Source organism: Channa argus, chromosome 20, assembly GCF_033026475.1.
Source record: "Channa argus isolate prfri chromosome 20, Channa argus male v1.0, whole genome shotgun sequence".
Lineage (NCBI taxonomy): Eukaryota > Metazoa > Chordata > Actinopteri > Anabantiformes > Channidae > Channa > Channa argus.
Genome location: NC_090216.1, coordinates 14,526,042 through 14,549,877, shown reverse-complemented (window position 1 = coordinate 14,549,877; position 23,836 = coordinate 14,526,042). Strand labels below are relative to the sequence as shown.

Sequence of the window (23,836 nt, the reverse complement as noted above, 5' to 3'; positions counted from 1 at the left end):
TACACTTATTTTTCTTCTTGTTGTGGGATTTCTGAGGCCCATTAATTCTGTCCTGACCTCATTTCTAGCTCCGACATTTTATCAGTGGTTTGTGTTTTATTCTTGAAATGCCTAATAATAGAGATACTGTTTTAGGATGTTACCGTTGAGGTGCAAACTTAAAACTCGAGTAGTGTAAAAACCAAACTGAAAACTGAACAGCATCAGATAATTTAGCATAAAGAGCCATATCTCTTATCATTCATTCTCTTCTGATACCTTCAGCCCTGCTCTGTTGAGTTTGTTGGTGATGTCATTAGTTGTTTTGGGTTTTTCTTGGCAGAAGAATTGTGAGAACTTCAACTCGCTGTTTTCCTTTGCTGACCTGTTCTGTGTATGTTGCTAAGTACACCAGTGCTTTTTTTTCATTTTCAGGACATTCTTAATAATTGGATTGATTTCCCAATGTTTGTGTCCTCCCTCTGAAGTGTCTTGCTTTTTTTCTGTAGGCAGGTCTCTGCTTTTCATGTTGGGTTATATGTTGTTTCTATGCTGTTTAACACATCAAGGTATAAATAACATATTAATTATATCATATCATATCAATCTTTACATCTTAAACCCAAGTATTCTTTGTGTGCTACAAAAAAAATCTCATCTAAATGTCATCTGTGACATTGATTGTGTGCAAATACTATTATTAATATAATTATTATTGTGTTTAAAGCATTTTTTTCTTGTCCGTCAGTTTATTGTTGTTATTATTATTGATTAGAATAATGAATCAAAAGCATTCTCCATATAATGTAGTAACCGATATGATTCACGACATTGTAAAACTGGATCATCCTGTGTCGAAACAATTTTGATGATATGCTGTATTTTGTGGGAAAGATGTAGTTATTGTGACAATTCAAACAAAGTTGTCCACAGCGTTGATAACTTAGACTTGTTATTCAAGTGCAGACCTGGGCAACTTTAGCCCGCGATGGTGTGATGTTTAAAACATCACAAAAGCTTCACATTTCATCTCTCTGGTTCCTGGCAATTACTGTGCTCAGCCCGTCAAACATGGCCACCTGGCTCGCTGACACTGGAGATCACAGCAGGGAGGAACACAGACGATGGGAGATGATTGGTTTGGGTGATTTGTCTCAACCCCATAGGCTTAACAAACCTTCTGTGGTTTGCCATCAGACTTTGTGTCGGGTTTTGTGGCTTTCTCTTGTTTGTGTTTTCTGCTTTTGTTTCGCCACCACTCACTGTCTTTCCCAAACATGTTGACTTTTAATTCTGCCATTATTTTTGGCCTTTCGTTTTCCTCTTTGACCCTTCCCGTTGTCTTTCCCACTCCTTCCATCCTCCTTCCCCAACATCCCAACATGCGTAGTAATTCCCTCTCCACAGTAGCGTTGAAATGATTTCATCCCTCCTCGCCTCGGTCTTCTGCTAATGATGTGCCTCGATCCATCATACTTTGATGCTGACTACCAGAGTCTGCTGGTTGGTGTGTGTGTGTGTGTTGAGAGTATAGGAGCAGAAATAATGTGTGAGCAGTTTAGGGGAAGCAAAACCTGTGTGGGAAAGAGGGGGATAAAAGAGGAAGATGATTTGATACAAAAGCGCCCTTTTTCATGTGCTGTCAGGATGCTTCCCTGTGATCAGTGCGCAGCCTTTCGGAAACCCCTCCTGTCTAATGATAGCACTGAAGACGGGATCTCTTGAAGACTCCTCAGGCACTGTCAACCGTACTGACATCCCACAAAAGACTGTTCTCCTGTCCCTCTGTTTTAGATGAGCAATAATTATTGTTTCCTGCCTGATGCTGTCCATCTCTGTTTGGGGGGTTTCCCCTCTGTACTTACAATTGCACATGAGAGAATATTATGTTTTATAGTGTTTGCTTTAAAACAAACACGTTAAAATTCAGGTGACATTAGTTAATTAAATTAGGAAATTCTGCATATGTTTCTAAAGTAGCTGACAAGCTGTACATATACTTTATGTCATTCTAGCATCTCAATTTGTATAACATCCGAGTAAGTCATGTGTATGAACCCCACAGGACTCGTAGTTTAGCAGTCACGTTTACTGTAAGTAGATAAGGAGGAATCTCCAGGGGGAACCGCATGTGGAATAGCAACACACAATAACCAAGCTTTCTGATATTTTCAATGATTTTAAATAGCCATAACTTATGTAAATCTTATAGTACCTATAGTATTTATTGTGCATTACTTAATCTAGTGCAAGGTCAGTCCCTTGCAATACATTTTACTGAAACTCTCATTCTGACATTGATAGTGTAAGTTAGATTTTCTTTTGATTTAAGACCCTTTTCATGTGAGACATTGAAATGTCTCACATTTAAATGCATTTTTTAAAACTCAGATGCTGCACGTTTACACCCAGTTTCATCATTTTGCCCTGACTCCCTGCATTTTTCTGTGGTTGGGAGCCAATCCAGAAACAGGCCTGTGGAAACCTGACCTGCAAGAATTTATTTTAAAAGAAACAAAGAGACCCAGAATCTCAGTCTGGATCTGAGTAGCCCAGGTCTTCCTCTTCTTTTCCTTTCGGCTGTTCCCTTTCAGGGGTTGTCACAGCGAATCATGTGCCTCCACCTAACCCTGTCCTCTGCATCCTCTTCTCTCACACCAACTAACTTCATGTTCTCTCTCATTACATCCATAAATCTCCTCTTTGATCTTCCTCTAGACCTCCTGCCTGGCAGCACCATCCTCAGCATCCTTCTATATATACAGTCTCTCCTGTTGAACATGTGCAAACCACCTCAGTCTCTCTGACTTTATCTCCAAAACATCTCTGAAACAACAGCCCAAAAGGGCAGTCAGCCCAAATAGACTCAAATGATGAATCTTACTTATTAAGCTTGCAGCACCTGGACGTATGTTAACTCGTGAAAAGGAAGAAAAAGTTCAGAAGGAGTCACAGCTAAACAGAAGCAAAGAGCACTTGAAAGCTTGGCATCAATGAAAAGACAGAGTAAAATAATTGTTAGTGCTCCAACTTGAGGCGACTGCACATCAGATTTAAACTACGTTCCCCAGTGGTAGAGCAGTCCTCCCTCAATCACAGGGTTGTTGGTTCGATCCCCATCTCCTCCGGTCACATGTTAGTTTCCTTGAGCAAGTCACTGAACCCCAACTTAGTTGCTCAAGGTGAGGGTTGGCCAGCTGCATAACAGCTCCCCCATCTGTGTTTGAGTGTGTGAGTGTGTGTGTGCTTATGAGTTTGAATGGGTGAATAAGAAGCAGTGTAAAGCGTTTTAAGCACATATAGGTAGAAAAGTGCTATATAAGTGCAACACAGACCATTTAACTACATGTTAACGAAATTTTAGGATAGAAATTAGAGGCGAGGAAATGTTCGTGTGAATGTGGCAGCTCTGCTCAGGCTTTGGATGGAGGAGGTGAGGTGTGTGTGATGAAACAGTTCCACAAGACCTGTGGATCTTTTGATAGAGTAGTTCTGTCTAAAGTGACTGGTGCAGTTATACAGAGCCGGGCTTTGAAATTGGGCAAAGGCATTGGCTTGATTTAAAAACAAAACAGTATTTTCTCAGCAAACCCACTCTGTCTTACCCTCAGTGTAAGCACTTTGTCTGTCAGGTGCTAATGTTTCCTTGTCCCAGGAGAAGGTTTAACCCCTGGCTGGTGTTTGAATCTACCCATTACCCGTGGGATTGATTCCCTCGGGGGATGGCTGCTGAACTTGGGGAAATGGGTTTCAGCTCTTCATTCTGATATTTTGTCATTGCTGCACATGCTCGTGGTAATTGACCTGTTGTGCTGTATACAAAAAAAGGTTGGTGCCATTGGTGGGGTTGAGATCATGAGTTATTAACCTGTTAGCTGCTGTCTGAGCACGCTAAAGACGCTAGAGGGTATTGATAAAGGGTCTTCCATTGTATGGTCAAGAGCTCTGTTGTTCTATTGCCACTTGTTTTTATCTGTGCAATTTCATCACTCTTTTCCATTAATGCTCTTTGTTTTTCCCCAAAAAATCAAAGAAAAAGTAAGTAGTGACCTTAAGATACAAAAGGAACATTGAGAATGAGAGGATTAGCTTTGTTTTAGCCATTCTTATTCCTTCGCTACTAATCCCCTCGAATCAACTAAATCTTCCCCGTGGCTGTTCAGATTGAATGTATGAGTTTGGATTTGTGTTTTTTTTACATTTTTTTAAAATAACTTTTTATTAATTGGATGCTTTTTATTTTTTATGCAAATACACTCTATCTCAACCTCTCACTGTTTGTTTTGTCTCTCTCACCTGTGTTTTTCCTGGCAGGATTACACTGGCTGTCAAACAAACAAACGCACCTGCTGCAGACAGCAGCTTATTCATCTCCAATAAGGAAATGGATTACATGGCCGTTTAAAACCCAATAAGCTTCCCTCGCTACGCTGTGCTTTCTCCTGTTTCCTCTGACAGCCAGTGGCCTAATGAGTGAATGAGAGGCATTTGTCAACGCCGCCTGCTCTAAAGAAGTGTGTAACTTATTCATTACCCACATACATCTACATGTATTGTCCCTTCATGTGCTCCATTTTGCCCGTGTTTGGCCTTGGGGAAGTTGGGTCTCCTGCTGTGAGGTGTCAGCTAATGAGTGCATGTGTGCATTCTGTCTTTCGGTTTATGTGCACAAGGTCTCTTTACCTTCACATAAACACATGAAGGTGTGTTTGCTTGTTAATAAAAATGTGGGATGTGTGTAGTTATATTCTTTTCTGGTGCTGACTTGTTAAATGGTGCGTAGACAGAATTTGTGTTAACACAAAGGTGGATTTTCATTACTTGTGAACTTACGAGTAGCTGTGTGTTTGGGGGGTTAATGTGAGAAAAGCAGGTCAGGATGGTGAGAGGGGACTCATTATTAAATAAATGTGTGTAGGTATGTGTTTTGTCAGGGTGAATCTGCATATGTATGCATGTTTATATACTGTATTTGTGTTAATTGTATTTTCAAGTCCCATGTCCCCCTCATGTGTATCTGAAACACACAGTGTGTGTGTGTGTGTGTGTGTGTGTGTGAGAGAGAGAGAGAGAGAGGGGCCTAAATTAAACTGCACATTAGCGGCTGTAGGTGGGTATGAAACTGTTGTGACTGGTGTGTAAGTGGTTTATGTTATAAGGTTATTTACGTCCCAGTAGGCCGACTGTAAAAGAGCAAATGATGAGTCATTCTTTATGTGAACTGAGCTTGATTGTGCCCACACATTTAGCCACAGCCTCAGATCATAACAAAGAAGCTGGGCAGCAGCTTACATTGTTTAGCCTCTCAGGTCTTAATCCAACAGATTGGGCATGTTTACCAGCACAAAGGTGTGAGGGACTTTCATTTATTCAGCACAGGGTGGTCTGTGTGTGTGTGTGTGTGTGTGTGTGTGTGTGTGTGTGTGTGTGTGTGTGTGTGTGTGTGTGTGTGTGTGTGTGTGTGTGCACGCCAGTGAAGTCTGCAGACAGTGTTTGTTCACCTGGCACGAGAGAGGTGACATCCCATATTGTTAGTCACAGGTAGGGCCAGGTGGTCAGCACCTGAGTGGTGTGTGTGTGTGGGCGTTTCCTTGTGGGCGCAGCAGGGGTGTGTGAAGGATTTCATCACCTGGACGGATCAGCGTTAATGAACATTTTAATCATCTCGCTAAATGCCAGAGCCTGCTGGGTGTCATCACATCCGCCTTTTCGCAGAGATAAATATGGAAATGTGCGGAGGGAAAGCACTGCATTGGGGTGTTGATTCTCATCTGATGCAGCTTTTCACTCTTCAACTCTTAATGTTTGTTTGAGTTATTGGCATTTTGGCGCAGTATTTGACAACCAAAATATTGCTGTATTTATGCCTCCTAAAAGCCTAAATAACAAATATAAATAAAGATGCTTGTAATGTAACTGTGAAATCTAGGTCCCTACTTATACTGTGTCACTAAACAGTTTTTCTGAATAATAGTACGGCTTCATTTTTTTTTTTTTTTTTTTTTTTGCTTGTTAGCTTTCTGTATAAAATCTTTTTTTTAACAGACTTGGGTTTAGTCAGACTATGTTAAGAGATGGGATGAATCAGCACTTGCTCGGTTTTACAGTAATAAATCTTTCATATGCTTTCTCTGACAGTTACTATTGTTTAGCTGTTGCATTAATAAGACTTCCAGCAACCCAAATCCCTACATCTGAATCTTTATATTTAAAGTAGATTTTGTACAATAATACACAATAATTAAGCATTTTCTTCCATTTAGATTAAGAAGAAAATGCCATGAAACTATAAAAAACCAGGAAAGAGCAACTGTATCAAGGCAATCAAGATAAGCTTAAATTGGTAGCTGTCACCTTGTTAACCCTGTTTAAAGGAGGAGCAGGAACTGTACACATAACAGCCATTTTAATCCATAAACAGCAAATTTTGGTGGCACATAAATATTTACAAAAAATATTTCTCTGCCTTAATATTTGATTGGAAATCCTTTGCAGCCTGTCACAAAGGACTACTTGAAGTCTAGAACCCATAGACATCGGCAGTAGCTGTGTTTCTTACTGAAGCTATCTTCGCTTTCTGATTGATTTTGCAGTGTTTTGCCTTCAGCAAGTGCTTTCACAGTATGCGTGGGGTCATTGTCCATCTGTCCTGTCAAACACTGCCAATGAGGAGTGTGTGTGTGTGTTTGTGTGCATAAAAGTAATGCATGAAAACAAAGTCTCCATTTTTTTTGTCTGCAGTTCTTTTAAACCAACAAGATGGTATCACATTATCACTTGGAACATTGACTTTTTTTCCCCAAATCTTTGCACTGAATGGACTATCAGGTCTTTCTGTCGGCAGTAGGAGTCTGTCTCAGTTCAAGCACAAGTCATTTTATAAATATATTTCCTGAATTAAAAAGATGGTCAGATATAAAGTACGTTGCCTAGAGTTGAATAGAATAAGTGAAAACTAAGATCCTTTAAATATCAAATCATCTTCAAGAAGGATCAAAGATGAGCTTACAGAGTTCCAGAGGGATTTTCAAGCTTTCAGGCTACTGAGGCATTGTGTGGAAAATTTGAGGATTTAAAGAAGACGTTTCTGATATTTGTGCCCGTTCAGTCCTCTTGAAGCTCTGTAATGGAGTTCAGTGCCTGTCTCTGAGACTGGATTAAGTAAAGAGAGAGCAGCTAATGTATGAGTTTGAAGAGAGAGGAGACTGTGGGAGTGGCAAGCAGTCAGGTGATGCATCTGGAGATTCACCTCTTCTCTTGCCTCAAGGTGCTTTTGAATTCACACACATGTTTGAACACACTCTTATACTTTTACTGTGTATATACACACACACACCGCTCCAGGCTATAGCTGGTACTCAAAGTCTCTGCAAGGTGCATCTTACTGCACTTCATAAGTTTATGTCTGTGCTGATATGAGGCTGAATGTGTTTTTGTGAGAATGTACTTGTTCTAAACTAGTATCTACAAACACACACGCTCTTTTTAACATCTCCTCGTCTGTCTCCCCCTCCTGTCTCCCACTTCTATCTGAAAGTGATTACATCTGGTCCTAGCTCACTCGCCTGCCTGCCCTCCAGCCACTGTGGGAACCGGTGCTGTATTAGCAAAGTCCTGGCCATTTACTGCATGACTGCCAGTCCTGATGAAAACACAGCACAGACAGATTTTGGCATGCTGCTCAGTGGTGTCAGGGCTTTAGCGGTCCAGCAGATGTCGGGGATATAGGGATGACACGACGTCTGCTTGTTATGCCGGCTGTTGTTTTACTTAGACACGTTTTTGCTGTGGCGATCCTGTGGTGGAGCTGTGAATATCTGCGACAGTTTTGTGTGTGTGTGTGTGTGTGTGTGTGTGTGTGTGCATCCCAAAGTACACAAGGAGAGTTTGAGGTTAAGGTTGTGCGAGTGTTTGAATCGCAGCAGGAGAGTCTGATGCGGATGTGCGTTGTTCGAAAGGGGCGGTTATTAATTACCACAGCTGCTGTATGTCAGACACCTGCGGCAGTCCCACTGATTTCCGCACCCCTTCTCTCAGTCACTGCAATGCACTCTGGGTAGGAGGTAAAGGCTTCCAGCATGCTTTATCAGTGATATTATCGTTGGTTTGCTTTGGCTGAGGGGGGTTTTAATCAGAGCTGATCTGTGCTCTGTGACAGCCAACCTACATGTTGTGTCCCACACAGAGGTGATAATGAAATTGTTGGAGCATCTGGCTGTTTTGTCCTTTCCCCAGTTAGTGTTGTCCTCTCATGCTAGTAAACATTTATGTTGGATATGAACATTTTTGCTATTTACTGTAAGATTCTGGGTATTTCTCACCTTGACCTTGTTTTTTTGTTTTTCTTTTATCCTCAAGTGACCAGTGATTCTAGGTGAAACATATCAGAAAACATCTTCAGATACTTGTAATATCTCTACTTTTCCTAAATTTTTCTCTTCTTTTGCACAGCACTAATTATGCTGATTTAAGCAACAAAGCAAATCTAAAAGACATCTCACCCCATAATCAGCTTAATGACTCGATGACAGGTGCCTCATTCATGATAAAAATACATTCGCTTTTTATCTAAAGTAAGCTTTTGTCCCAAATACCAGTTTGAAATTTGTCACTGTTTTCTCTTTGGTCAGTGCTGCAATACTGATGAGTCTCTGCAGCACTCAGTGTCAGTGCTGCAAATTATTGGTCATTCATAATTCACTAAAGCTTTTGCTATTTGAGCCATTTGTTGAATTAAGTTGTTCCCGACATGCACTAATGGTGATGTATTCACCACTGTCACCAGTGTTTTTACATTGTTTACATTCTGTGTAACTTCAAGAGTTAAATGCAGCAAAGTAATTAAAATAATTAAATAAATAATAAGGACACATCGTACAGTGCAGTGCCTCTTTGTAATCTTTAAATTAAGGAGGAATATTCAGATTACAGATATAGTATAAATGCTAATAATCAGTACCGAAATTGAATTTGTTATAGATAAATTCCTAATAATACCCCTATTCTGAAGGCAAATGCTGGTTTTAGAAAAAATAGAAATTTATCTTTATCAAACATTTACCCTTTTTTTTAATTTTCTGCAGCTTGCACTTATTAAAATGGTTGTTTAAACACATCACACCATTTAACCAGTGTGTCCAAAGTAAGACAGTCTTAACATGCTAACAGTAGTTAATTAATGATGAACACAAAGTGCCGCTCATGGTAATGGGAATGTCTTAAATTTTGCTGGAATTTTATTCTAAAATAAAGTGCTAAACTTAAAAATGTGCCCTTAACTCTGATTTAATGGGAGACCACTGGTTTCTGCAGACTTAAAGGAAGATAATTGTACAGGGATTTAAATCATGATTGGAATTGATTTGTGTAATGGTAGGAGCAATTAAAACAATGCCAAGTTTGATAATTGATATCTTTATTCTGGTTTTATTCGAGGGGATTTTTAGTGAGTACACACATATGAGCCTCACTCTGATCAGTGAGATTACAAGCATTTCAGAGGTCAAAGCGACATTGTCAGGACAATTGTTGCAAGCAGGTCACCTTATTGTAGAAGTGGTAAGAGTAAATGTCAGTGCTATGACAATGATAGAAAAGAAGAACCGTAGAGTGAAAGACATTCCAATTTACTCTGCTCAGTATTTCTCTAATGATGATCAATGCAATATTAATAATAACAATAGTACTCTTTGTTTTTAGTACATTTTAGGAACCCAATCTTGGCACATAACTCAAAAGTATCATTCTTCTTGCCTAATTTCGAATTCTGCTCCAAACATGTGAAAGGGATCGGTTTTGAGTGATAAGTCTTAGCTTAATTACCAGTTTTATTTTCCTTTTTTGGTGCACTGCTGAGATTTGGATATGAATATTTAGTCGTACACAGATAACTATCCATGCTTGTTGGGAGAGTCTTCATTTGAAACCCCATGGAGCCTTTGAGATGCCGCTGTAACTCTCCTGAAGTGCACCGGCAAACCAGCAAGTCTGTATCTCTTTATTGCTGCCTCAGACCACTTTACACCCCCTCCCCTTGCACTGAATTACTTGTTTCTCTTCCTCTGCAACCCCCCACCATGTATGTATGTGTGTGTTTGACTAATGTCTGTTTAGCTTGTTAACGTGCTATGTTATAAAAGCCCTGGTCTATAAACAGTTTAATCCTGCTTCTTGTGCTGCTTCAAAAACAACTTAAAAACCTGACAGTTGAAAGCAGCACAACATTACCAGTATATACAGTTGAAACCAGATATTTACATACACTGTTACAAAGACACAGCTTCCAATAACTAAAAAAAACACTAGATCATGACACAGACCACTTACAAACTAATACAAAACAAAATCTGTTTGACTTTGACCTTTTACCATCACAATCTTATCATTTCATGCCTGTGTTCCAAAAGACACGTGTTAATATGAAAAAAAAAAAATACTTCAAGGTGTCCATGATGGGATGAGAATGGGATGGAGTTACAAATACAAAACATAATGCTTCTGGCCACAAAGACATTAAAAAACTCCAACACTACACAGATGCCTGAATACTTTTTGATGCCACTATGTCACTAAGAGGCTCGAAGACCTTTTTTACACTGGATGCCCTTCCTGACGCAACCCTCCCCAATTTCTACTGGGCTCAGACCGGCACTGCACAGCTGGGGAGGGGAGAGGGCTGTTGGGGGTTTAGTGTCTTGTGCTGTGGAACTTTGACATATAGCCAGGACCGGGGATCGAACCACTGACCCTTTGGTCCGTGGACGACTGCAGTACATTGCAACAGTATTTTATATTGTTACAAAAAAGGGGGAGAGTTCAGTGAAAGACCTCGTGGACAGTTGGATGTTGCCATGGTCTTCAGTGCTTAAATTTCCCTCCACGTCTTTACACTACAGTTTTATATTTTCCCATCTAGAGGAGAATCTACCCAGTGACATTGAAATAGATTTTTTACTTTTTTTTTCTCGCAGAACAGTTTTGGTGAAAGAATCAACAATGTGTAGAGTTACAGATTGGATTCAGTTTTTTTTACAAGCATCAGACTAATACTGACATGAGACTTTTCTTGGAAAGAATGGACTTGAGCAGCACAGGAGGGTAGAAAAGGAAGACGAGTGGCTGTGAGATTGAAGTGAGTGAGGAGATGATGAGGGATGCTGCAGAGCTTCTTATTCTAACCACTTCCTGACAGCCCTCTCATCTTCAGACTCTTTTGTATTTGTCAAACACCTTTGCCGTGGATGAAAAGAGGTCTCCACAGACTGTTGCTGTACTTCTCCTTATTTCTTTTTTCCTCTCCTGACACAGGACATATTCTTTCACCGTCCAACCAACTGAACCGCATCACGCTCAGAATACCGATGAAGAGGCAAAATGACTTGTCTGCTGAGCAGCATATTCTGTAGTAACACACAGAGGTGATGATTCACTTTCAAGTAATTTATGTTCTACGCTATCATGCATCAAGAGTAATAAGGTTGTAATTTGTAAGCTCTAGAACAAAGAAAATCCAGGTGTACACGCACCCAACACACACTAACGGTTCGGCCTCCTACATCACTTCCTGCAAAACATTGAAAGATGCCTTAAATGTGCCAGATTGGGAGAGAAGTAAACAGTACATTTTCTTTTAAAATCTTGATGAAGTGAACAGATTTTGGATAACCAGCATTGATGTATGATTCATCTGAGCTGCTGTAATCATCTCATGAATCTGAATAGATTCTGCATTGAGTGTACTCAGTGCCTGTGAATGTGGCTGAGATAAATATAATTTCTGTTTTGGCGCATTATGGCTTTGATATTTGTTTAGATCCATGGGTTTAGAGATGGGGGTTTGCAATTAACTTAATCCCCAGTTTGTTTTTAGCATGACAATTAAGTCTGTATATTGTTGGATTGTAGTATTACAAATTAAATTACAGTTTTCACTCTCAGCCATAAAATCTTTCATCATCTGTATTAACATTTACATATACGTAAACAAACGCTAGTACTCATTTTTAAACTGATTAAAAGATACAGCTGTGAGATTGTAATGATCTCTGAACAACATGTAAAAGCATAAGGATAGATATTTCAATTATGGACACTGAACACTAAAGATGCTTCAGTGAAACATCTGAGCTTTTTTATTGTAAGGAAATATGTATTTGATCAGCTCGTAAGGGGCAACTTCTCCATTTTTTCTAAAATATTTCTCTGCTTCTATTTGAAAAAAAAAAATCCACCATGTGACATCACCCAGAGGAGTTGACCATGATTACAAACTCCGTAGTGTGAGCAGCAGGATAACAACATAATATGAACTGAGGGTTTCTCCAAATGATGTCATCTGGAGGCATTTTTCAGCCAAAAATAGAGAGATATTTTGATATAGGGAATTCAAAGGGGAGTTTAATGACATTTATGTACATGTATTACCCAAACTAGGACCAAAAGAAGCAGGTTCAAAATTAGTGAAGACGTCCTTTAAGTTGAAAGCTTTGTGAAACCTGATTGTAAAGCAATGCCATTTTTAAAATCACTAGCAGCAGTGTTTAAGGATTACACTTGTTTGCTTTCTGACAGAGAAAAAAGATAAGATTATCATGTCTGTACATGATAATAAAAAGCTACAGCGGGTAGCTGATTAGCATAAAGATTGGAAACATGGATCTTGGCTCTGTCCAAAGGTAATAAATAATCTGCCCACCAGCCCCTCTACAGCTCACTAATTAACACACAATTGTTCAATCTATACAAAAATCAAAGTGTAAACACAAGAAATTGTAGTTTTTTAGAAGAAAATCCAAGCTGCAAGCTTTTTTTCCTCTCTTACTTTTGGTAAGCTGTTTATTCCTGTTTTTAATCTTTATCTTAAACTAATGTGATTCCAGCTCCAGCTTAATAATAACTACACATATGAAAGCTGTATCGCTCTTCTCATTTGCTCTTTGCTTGAAAACAAATATATTTAGCAAAATTGTTTTTCGGGCACTTAGTGACTCACACTGGATCCTGCTAGGACTCCTGTAAAAGAACCTATATAGGAGGCGTTCTCTACAAATAGTATATTAGTAATTATTATTATTTCAGTCAGTCAATACAAATAATAACAATAGGTGGTTTTAATGCTGTGCTGGACATAATCTGTGGCTATGCAGCCCCATACACAGCAATCTGTGATGTAATGTTTGTGGTGACCTGTCAAGCACGTCCTGCACTAAGTTTGAGATAAGAATTTTCATTCCCTTCTAATGCTCCCTGTTACTGCCCCTTTCAAATTGGAAAACTGTGGTTCGGATTAATTTGAGTCCTTGAAATGAGCAAGTTTCCAGCACTCAATATACATGCAAAACCCAATCTTTTATCTTGGAATGAGAAGTAAACTGCTGAAGATGAAAAACTAACTTTCTACACCATAATGAAGATAACTCACTTGGAGAGATGCCACTTAGTGGGAAAAGTTTTGTTTTTTTCCCCATCATAGCATTTTTTGGACTTCCTCCCTTGGTGAATCCCACTGTGCTGCAGCCAACTCAAAAAAATGCTTGTTTTCTACAAGTCTTTTGGAGTCTAGATCAAAAGGATTTTCATTGCAACTCAGCCTGTGATTGAAATCTATAATGCTGGCACAAAGCCACATGGAATGTAGTTCTCTCCTATGCAGTCGCTTTCTTCACTTGCATTTCCATTCCTCTACATTTATTTCCTACCTTTTGCTGTTCCTTGATCTTTCATGCTTACTTGTGTTAAAAATCCACACTAACGCAAAATGGATGTAGAGATTTGAATAAAACGTGGTATGACTTTGTTTGTCTCTTGCACCTTTGACCAACAGCAGCTGCAGCTGCAGCAGCTAATATCAGCTTGCATTTGTAGCTGCTGCTGTGAATTCGCTGTCTTAACAGAAAAGAAGACTCAAAAGTATACTTCATTTTTGCATTCCACATCCCTTTCATCCATGGCATGTGTGAACAGCTTCTGGAGTTTTCTTTAGTTTTCCTTTGCTGTGTAAATATGAATATGGAAGAAGTTGCATCTGCACAACAGCTTGGGTCATCACTGTCTGAACAGGTCACAAAACTTGTCGCCCTTCAGTTGTTTTCTGCAAAACTCCCCTGCTGATTAGGCTCGACAGCGGATAAAGCTAAGATGTAAGCAGATAAGTCAGCATGATTAAAGGCCACCTAATAAACTTTGACACGTTTTGGTGTCAGACTTTATTAGCCACAGTGCCTGAATCTAACACACACACCGTGAAGAGTTTACAAAAACAAAATCGACCACGGCACTGTTGTTTCCAAGTGCAAAGACTGAGAACCAGGTGGCGCTGATTGAAACCTGCTGTCACTTCCAGTGATTAGCTATGTCAGAACCTCAGTGCGTAATAGCATCCTCATCTCCTGCATAATTGGCTCTCGTATTGATTAAATAAAGTATGCAGTTCGTAATGTTTGTTTAGGAACTAAGGAAGTAAAGTTCTTGAACTTGTTTGGTTGAGGTGTTGAGCATCCTATTGAAGGCCTGCTGTGATGACTTAAGAAAAGATGCATACATGTATTATTAAGATGGTATGTGTGGTTTGAATGTAGTGAGCATTTGTGATGATGTGTGTGGTAATTTTAGTTTTGTGGTATAATGTTTTTCCTCCACACATTTTGCCTATGTGAAGTTATTGAGCGATACTCTACACCACAGTTTATTCATTTTCTCAAAACTATTCTGAAACTATTTCTGACACTGGCTTTAAAAAGAAAAATCCTCAATATATTGCTTCTGACTGACCTTCCCAGTCAGGACAACAAAGCAGGAAAGTGGTGTGCTGAGCAGATTATTAAACCACGATTTCCTTTGTTGTAATGGCAAGAATTGCATCATTTAATAAAGCATTTAACATGCAACACTTGTACAAATCATAAATCTATCAAGCTTTGGTGGTAATGCAGCTCACTGCCACCCTGTGTAGGGAGATTGACATTTTTAGCAGTGATCTTGATCAGCTCTCCATCAGCAAACTGCTCAGAATGAGAATTTCATAAAGATTTATGTAAGTAAAATTTATTTCACGATACAAAAATTTGTGGCTTGAAACTTGTATTTTAATTTACAGTACTTGTACTTTAAAAGTGGGAGCAGCTGATACCGGGACAGCAGAAAAGGCAAGGTTTTGTAGGTTAAGACTTCAACTTCACTGACAGTTGATCAGTATATTTGTCACGTCACACCGGAAACACAAATAACCCAGAAACTAATGAAACTGGCCTCAGACATAAGGTGCTAAATTAGCTAACGACCAAGACGGGCAGTCGGGATCTTAAACGACAAAGTGCACGTAACAAGTGGAGGAGACAAAACCAACAGCTACAGTAATAATCACTGGTGGGGACCAGTGTACATAAGAAGGAACAGCCTGGACTCCAAAAATGCATCACCAGTAATTTAAAATGATTTGGGATTACTAGATGAATTATTTCGTTAGTTGTGATTCTTGGATTAATTGCCTTTAAATCACAGCAGATCTTGTTTTCTCTTTGCAGCATTACTTGACATTTCTGTTTTTTCTGCTCTAGCAGTTAAAGAAAGTAATGATAAAACAAATCTTCGCAGTATCGTGTACAGAATATCTGCTGTGGGTCTACACACTGAATAGTCATTACAGTATGATTTAAAATGACAGGCAGTAGCTCAGTTGTGGCTGCTGATTGACATTGCGGCTTTTACGCGTATAACCTGTAACAACCTGGTTTATACAGTAGATAGTAGCACCGGGTCTTTCCAAGTCTATAACTTTTACCCATAGATGTCAGCGTGTCCATGAGTCGCCGGCATGGCGTCTGTGTGTCTGCTGATCTCTAATGGTGTGAGGAGAGGCAGACAGCCACTGACAGGCCTTCGTAATGTAGATTTACCATAATGGTCTGCAAGGAAATGAGATGTACACTGTTAAATAGTTTGGAAATACATCTTGCTCCCCTCTGCTGTGGCCTGACCCCTCTCTGTGAGTCGGCGATGCACCAGACCAAATCATTGATTTGACAAAGGTTTTGACTAATGATACATCTTTTGTTGAGATGTGGGAAGAAGTGATCTGAACCTCTTGATAAGGTCATGCTGACAGAGGGATTGTAATGAGCGCCTTCGACACATAGTCATATGTTCCCAGCCTGTCTGCTGTGAATGTGCCACCCTAGGCCCACCACCCTCTCTTCTGTCCTTTTACTTGGGTGCTTCAATTAAGGCTGCCTTTTGTTCCTGAGGCACATATGGAGCCTGTGGTCTGTGCCATTCTTCTCATCCAGCATTGATCGACCAGAAACGCAAGATTTCTTTCTAACTGGATGATTATAATGAAGCTGATCACACAATCACACAGCTGTTGGTTATTTATCTCCTCTTTGTCCATCTATTTCTGTGTTTCTGTCTGTTCTTTTTTTATCTTTTACCTAACTATATATACACTATGCATCTTCTTTCACACCTAGTTGTTTGTCAAATGTCTCGGGTATCTTTGTCCACGTGTAAACTTTCTCACCTTACTGTAACTACTGGCAACCATAAGCTGTTCGCACCAGTTTAAGATGTACCATACAATCTTGTGAATATGTTTTAATTCGGCTTTAATGTTAATTTCTTATAATAACATTTGAAAATGGAATGTAGTGCACAGGGACTCACTAATATCAGTATAGGGTAAAAAATGTAAGTTATCCCAAACAGACGAGAAAGAAAAACGTCATCAGTTTGGAGATATTTAAAACTTTTGGACTCCATATCCATTTTCCTTTCTCCCTTAAAGTTGTAATAGCCCGCTACAACCTCTGTGCTGTTGCTCTCACTCCATGTCCTCACATTTCTCATCATATCTCTCTCTTGGTCTAATTCTTGGTCCTTTATCTCTCTCACTCATTCTCTCTGTCATTCTCAGTAGCCTCTCTCTGTCACAATCCCTCTGGCTTTCCCTCAGCTCTAAATAAGGAAATGTCTAAATTACACTTGCTAATAGGTTGCAGCAGGGCTGTTTTTTCCTCTTTGTCCCGCATTCTGTCTTCCATTTTTCAATGTAGTGCAAGGACAGAACACATTTAATTTGATAGTAAATGAAAGGATTGTTCTTATCAAGTCTTGTTAAAAAAATCTCCCCTCTCCTCCAGATGGGAACATCAATTCTTAATGCTCATGCTGCCACTTTGGTACCCTGTACTTCCCTCCGGCATACAAAACCAGACCACAGGACACTATCTCACACACTCAGTCTCTCGCATCAGTCCTCCGAAACACCTACCACAAGATCTTGTCTGTTCTTTTTCAAGAAACACTCCAGAACACGTGAGCCAAGTCCTCAAAAAAAAAAAAGTACTTCATGGGGTGCACACACCATAGGGTCAGAGGTTCACGCCCCGCTCTTCCCGACCACATGTTGAAGCGTCCCCGGGCGAGACACTGAACCCCCAACAGGCCATCCCCATCCCTAGCCCTGCAGTGGCGTTCGCCAGCCCGGTAGAAATTGGAAAGGGTTGCGTCAGAAAGGGCATCCAGCGTAAAAACTGCTGTAAGTCAACATGCGGACAAATGATCCGCTGTGGCGACCCTGAACTCCCAGGACAAGCCGAAAGGATGTATATATATATATATAAAAAAAAAGAGTAACTGCTCCCAACAAACGAGTTAATTTAGGGATTGGATATGTCTTCTCTTCTGGTTGTGAGCCGATCAATCACACTCTGAAATATCCAATGCAGTTTAGCAGTAACATTAGATGGGTGTTCGGTTTTTTTTCATAGTGTCAGTTTATCACAGTCACAACAATGTAACAATGTACACAGTGTCAGTGTCTGCTACCTTTTTCATTACTGTCCACCATGACTTTTCTGTCAGACTGGCAGTGGAGTCCATTGAATCACAGTCGACCCTCAGTTAGCTCTAGGTAGGTTTAGCGATCCATGGCAGGCCGAATGGCAAAATGTGCTCATTTCTTACCTTGTCTTCTTGTTGCCTTTTAAGTACGTGAGGAGCTCAAACCACTCTACACCTGTAAATGTCAGGGCAAAACTTTTTGTGCTTGTATAGTTTCAATGTTTCTGCCATTGATTTTCACATTGATTTTTTATTTTTTTTTTCCCCTTCCATCTATCCAGCATTTGCCTTCACTGTATTTTGGCAGTGGCAGCGAGAATCATACAATCTGTTCTTGTCAGGGCAAAGTGACTGCTCTTAGCTGAATTTCAGCTCTTCACTCCTTTTCCATGTTGCAAATATTTCTTTCACCAGGGAAGCAGACAGCTTGTTTTTCATAACCTACACAAAGATGTTTTCCTGTCCAATAAAACCAGCCATTGTTAGGGTACCTTCATTTTCTTGCACTAAGGACAGACACCTTGACGCTACTGAAAAAGGAGGTTGCTTATTTACTTTTCAGACCCACATTTTCCCCCCATTTTCTCTTGAATTAAACCCTTCCATTTCTAAAATTCTCAAGTAGAAACTCAACAAGTCTCTCCTGCAGCTTCTAATTGTGGTTTAGAGATTTAGCTGTATTGAGGTTACATAATGTAGGTTGTTAACAATATGACCTATTTACCCTTTTTTATTAGTTATTGGTGTTAAATGGTGTTTGGTCAGTGGGCGGCTCCAGCAGTTAGAACAGATCCAAATAAAAGGTCAGTGTGATTAAGTTGGATGTTAGCGGTGTAGGTGCCCTTTAACAGCACGGAGACTTTTAACATAATAACCCAAAAGCAATTAGGTCGACTTTCTAAAATGGCAGTCAATTTAGCAGAGCCACTGTACTGGATAGTGGAGAGGCTTAATGAGCTGTGCTCAAAGGTGCAAAGAATTTCATCCTAGTACTGATATTACATCACTTTATTAAGTTGGGATATTTTTGGTAACGCTTTAGATTACAGCCCGCGAGTTACAGGTTAAGTACAGCTGAATTGATGGTTATTTATTAAGTAACAACAAATATGTATCCATAGTTACTGTGGAGGTAATCTGTTGTTAGTAGTAAGTACTCAGTAAATCTGCTGTACTTACCCTGTAAGTCACAGGCTGTAATCTAATGTGTTACTACATTTTTCTTTACGCGAGAAAGTAGCCTTTTAAATTTATATGTTGTCAATTAATCCAAATTAAGACTATTTATAAATTTGATCAGACACTTTTGCCATGTCAGCAACTGCTGCCCACCTTGAGATAGGATCTGACCAGAAAATGTCCACCTTCGTGCCAGCGGAGACAAACAACCAGACTTATCTTAGTAAGCCGTGTGGTAGTTTTACGATTGGCTCTGCTGTCTGTAGCATTTTTATATGTTTTGTTATTCACTGTTATTCTCATCTCATTGTCCATATTATTCTTAACTAACCCATTTCCCAGTACAGACTCCTGAACTTCCTTGTTCCACCAAGTTCCACCAGTTTCCTCTTTCCTCTTACCCTCCCACCTGTCTCCCTGATCACATTAGCTTTATTAGAAGCATCTGGAAGCACCTCCTGACCACCCACAGCCTGTCTCATCTACTCTATGAAAACTACACAACATTCCCTCTTTTTCAGCTTCCACCACTTCATCCTTTGCTCTGATTTAGTCCTCTTCATTTTCCTCACCACCAGAGTCCTTTTACACACCACCATCCTGTGTTGTCTGGCTAAACACTCCCCTACCAATACTTTGCAGTAACTGATCTCTTTCAGATTACGACGTCGAAACAGGATGTCGTCCACCTGAGTGCTTCTACCTCTGCTCCTATAAGTCACCATATGTTCCTGCCTCTTCTGGAAGAAAGTGTTCACTGCAGCCATTTCCATCCTCTTTGCAAAGTCAACCACCATCTGTCCTTCTGCGTTCCTGTCCTGAAGACCAAACCTGACCATCACATTCTCATCACTCACCTACATGCCCATTGAAATCTGCACGTATCACCAGTCTCTCTCCTCTGGGGATGCTCTGTATCATTTCATCTAACTCACTCCAAAATTTCTCCTTCTCTTCTAACTCACATCCTACCTGTGGGGCATAACCACTAACAACATTGAACATCACCCCTTCAAATTCCCGCTTCAGACTCATCAACCTGTCTGATTTCACCTTTAGAACGTTCCTCACAAACTCCTCTTTCAGGATAACGCCCTCTCTATTTCTATTCCCATCAGACCCATGGTAAAACAACCTGAACCATGCTCCTAACCTTTGAGCTTTGCTAACTTTTCACCTGGTTTCCTGGACACACAGCATATCCACCGTCTTTTTCTGCATCATTTCAACCACCTTCCCTATCATAGTCCCAACATTCTAAGTCCCTACGGTCAGTCTTACACTCTTGGTTTTTCTCTTCTCTCTCTGCATATGAACATACCTTCTTCGACCAACAGTGGCCCAATCTTCCCCGGCTACCTGTAGGTCAACAGCACCGGTTGTGGTGGTCGTTGTTAACCCGGGGCCGTGACTGATACGATATGGAAGTCAGATTCATTGTGGAAGTCATGATTCAAATATCACATTTGCCATGTGTTTTACGCCGGATGCCCTTCCTGACACAACCCTCTGTGTTTATCCAGACTTGGGACTGGCACAAGAAGACACCCTTGTGGTTGCATAGAGTATTAAATGCTTTAAAAACAAAAAATATATAACAGAGTGGATTCATTTTGAGATTCATGCAAGCAATAACCTAAGCTGCATTTCGATCCATTATCTGTAACTGCTTATACTGTTAATGGTCATGGGGGGCTGGAGCCTATTCCAGCTGTCATTGTGCGAGAGGCATGGTTCACCCTTGACAGGTCTCCAGTCTTTCTTAGGGCCAACACAGAAACTCTTGTAGAAACAGACAACCATTCACACTTACATTAACACCTACAAGCAATTTAAACTCACCGATTAACCTAACATGCATGAAGTCTTTGGACTGTGCGGGGCAGCTGGTGTACCATGAGGAAACCCATGCAAGCACAGGGAGATCATGTAAACTGCACAAAGAAAGGCTGCAGCAGGCAAAGGTGATCGGATGCAGTGTGACCTAAATCACACATTTTATGTAGTAGATTCTGTAGAGCAGAAAGGTAGTGGGTGTTGTGACCACAAACTGGCTATTATTTGAGTCTTTTTTTAGAATACTGCCATTTTTAGGAGCTTTTGCAGTAAACCAGATAGACCTCTTGCATTGCCTTTTGCTTACACTGGTATAGATTGTTATCTGTAATCTCCCCTGATAGTCCTTTTTCCTTTATTAATGGCCTAAATCTTCTTTGTGCCATGGTTGTCTAGTCACACACACTGCAAAATCCAGGTTTACTTCCTTTACAAGTACCTTAAAGAACAAGGAAAAACAACTGCTCCAACCGCATTATGTAATGCTACAAAGACTTTTCTTAAGGTAAACTTCATTGGATATACAACGTATTCTTGCAAAGTTTTTTGTGACTACACAAACTTTTGTTCAAAGTTTAGAGTACAGACATCTGGCTTTGTCTTACATTTCCTTTCAGAACAAAAACAGGGCCAGATTGACAGACATGGACTCATTCTACACTTTGGAATTTCCACTGAGGTCTCTGAATGTGACTGAATGAATGAATAAATAAATGAATGAATGGGAGGTTTGTAGGCTGGAAAAGTCAAGTTTGTTACTTGACTTGTTCCAACTTTGTTCGCTGGCTGAAAATATTTATCCTAAAGAATACTTCTGTCTGGGTGCCTGTCTTTTCGTGGAGCCCAGTCTATTTGTTATTCAGGGGAGAAGTACACAGCTTTAAAGAAAATGATGAAAAAGGCACTCTTCTCTCCATGCAAATCAAACAAATTTGCTCCCTGAGATGTCGTGGCTGTATCCTTTTTGGAAGTAAGTGCAGGCTCCTACTTGAAGAGTAAATGAGGAATAAATGATGTCAGGACATCACCAGGTGTGATTGTACATGTATTGAAGTCTCACAGTGTGTGGCCGTCTACTATAAAGGAGCAGACTTAGCAGGAAATGGAAAACGTTGTCATGAGAATAGACAAGATAATAGGCTGGATGGCCTTGGCCAAGCATCAAAGGCTAATACCAGTTTTGGGTTTTTCCAAAGTCCTGCTCATGTAAGTCAAAAACAGGCTTTGTGGGTGAGCTGATTCCAAGTGGACACCTGGAAGAGCAGAATGCATCTCATTGAGTTACACAAAAACCTTCAGAGTTTGTCAGAATTATATCAGCGTAAACTGTGTGAGAACCAGAAACCAATCTCCAGAAACGTTACGTAGACTTGTTTTCTGTAATAATAGAAGCCGAATCAATACATAATATATGAGAACACTTTTAATCAAGCCCAGGTAATTTCAAAGTAACACTTATAAACAACTGACGGGTTGATGGTTTGATTTATTTTTTTGTCAGTAGAGTAGTTGGTTTAACTTATCAATAGTTTCAGCTCTTCGAACCAGCTCATATTAATGTCTTGGCCACGCTGTTTAAAGTAACCGAGGAGGCCTACACTTAAGAACCACAAATCCACTATGCAATTTCACCTCAATAACAAACACATTATTTATGAATGATCACCTTTCTGACAGTTTTATTATCTTTATAACAGAAATTATAACCTTGTAAATGGATCGCATGAAATTGCTGTGGTTATTATAATGTTGTGCCTGATTGGTGTACAGAATATGAACAACAATATCTACAGTACATGAATGCAAGTGTAACAACTGACTTTGCACTAGTTGTGTTTGTGTTCAAGCTGTTACTGTTTCGCTTTCTCAAACAGCAACTCCAGATATCTATTTGTGAAAAAGTAACATAGTGTTTACATGGAGGCGTATTCAATATCTTTGCATAAGTCATAAAAGCTTTCACTTAAATTGGTGCATATTGTGTGTTTATGCATCACTTTGTAAGCACATGGGTGAACATGGCGTATGTGAGCAATGTTTTAAGTTTACGTTAACCTAAGTTAACAGGTTTACATTTTGCCTGTGATTGGTTCAGTACATGAATGAATTTTGTCTGCAAGTGCTCTGCGAATGCTTAATAACTCTTTTAATAGTTTGCAGCAGATTGAGCTGTGATGCTTTCCAGCTGAGACATTTTTGGGTCACAGTTTTTCCCTAATAATTGCTTTGATCACAGGAATAATTAGGATTTCTTCTTTCCCCTGCTCAAAGCACACACGCTACTGCACACAGGCACCTGCTCTCACACATTTCTTTCATATTCTTCATTGTACAGTGACATGTCTTTAAAATACACTGACAGAAGATAGAAAGATAGTCGTTGAAGCACTGTCAGGTCAGAGATTTAGAGGACGCTCAATCTTTTTAATGCACGCAGATAATGTGAATTTTAAACAGAACCTTCACCTTTCAGTGCCTGGATAAGAAGCCATAATCACTCTCTTGAAGCTGCTGTACTAACTGTTATGTTGAATAGAGCTAGGCATGCTGTGCTAAGGTGGAGAAAAGCAAATTCAATTAGAGCACCCCCCAGCGTCTTTTTATCTTAGACGTACGTACAGTTAAATGTGTAATGAAGATTGGAGGCAATGTGGCAAGTTTGAATTCATGGTTTTTTTTTTGTGTGTGTGTGTGTGTTAGGATTGAATTACCATAATTTCCTTGCAGAAAATGTGCTATATGTTTAACTTTCCCTATGTCTGACTGTAAAATTACATTTTATGCTGAGGTAAAGGAAACAACAGGAAGTACGAAAAAAAGACATTTGTGTAACCTGAAGTCCAAGTTTGGACCTCCATAGTTAAAATCTTTGTTTAAAATGTTTGTGTTTCAGATAACGTTTTAACGCAGCTTTGTTTCTCCGCTGCTTGTGCTTTAATGTCTGTGTGCTCTTTCGCTGCATGTATCTCTGTGCTTGTGATGTGCATTTTAAAGTCATTACGCC

General features: G+C 39.8%; 1 protein-coding gene across 3 annotated transcripts in view; it reads left to right on the top strand.

Moving 5' to 3' along the window:
- snx29 (sorting nexin 29) overlaps positions 1-23,836 on the top strand; it is a 128,095-nt gene that overhangs the window by 29,563 nt on the left and 74,696 nt on the right. The gene's annotated exons all lie outside the window — the stretch shown is intronic.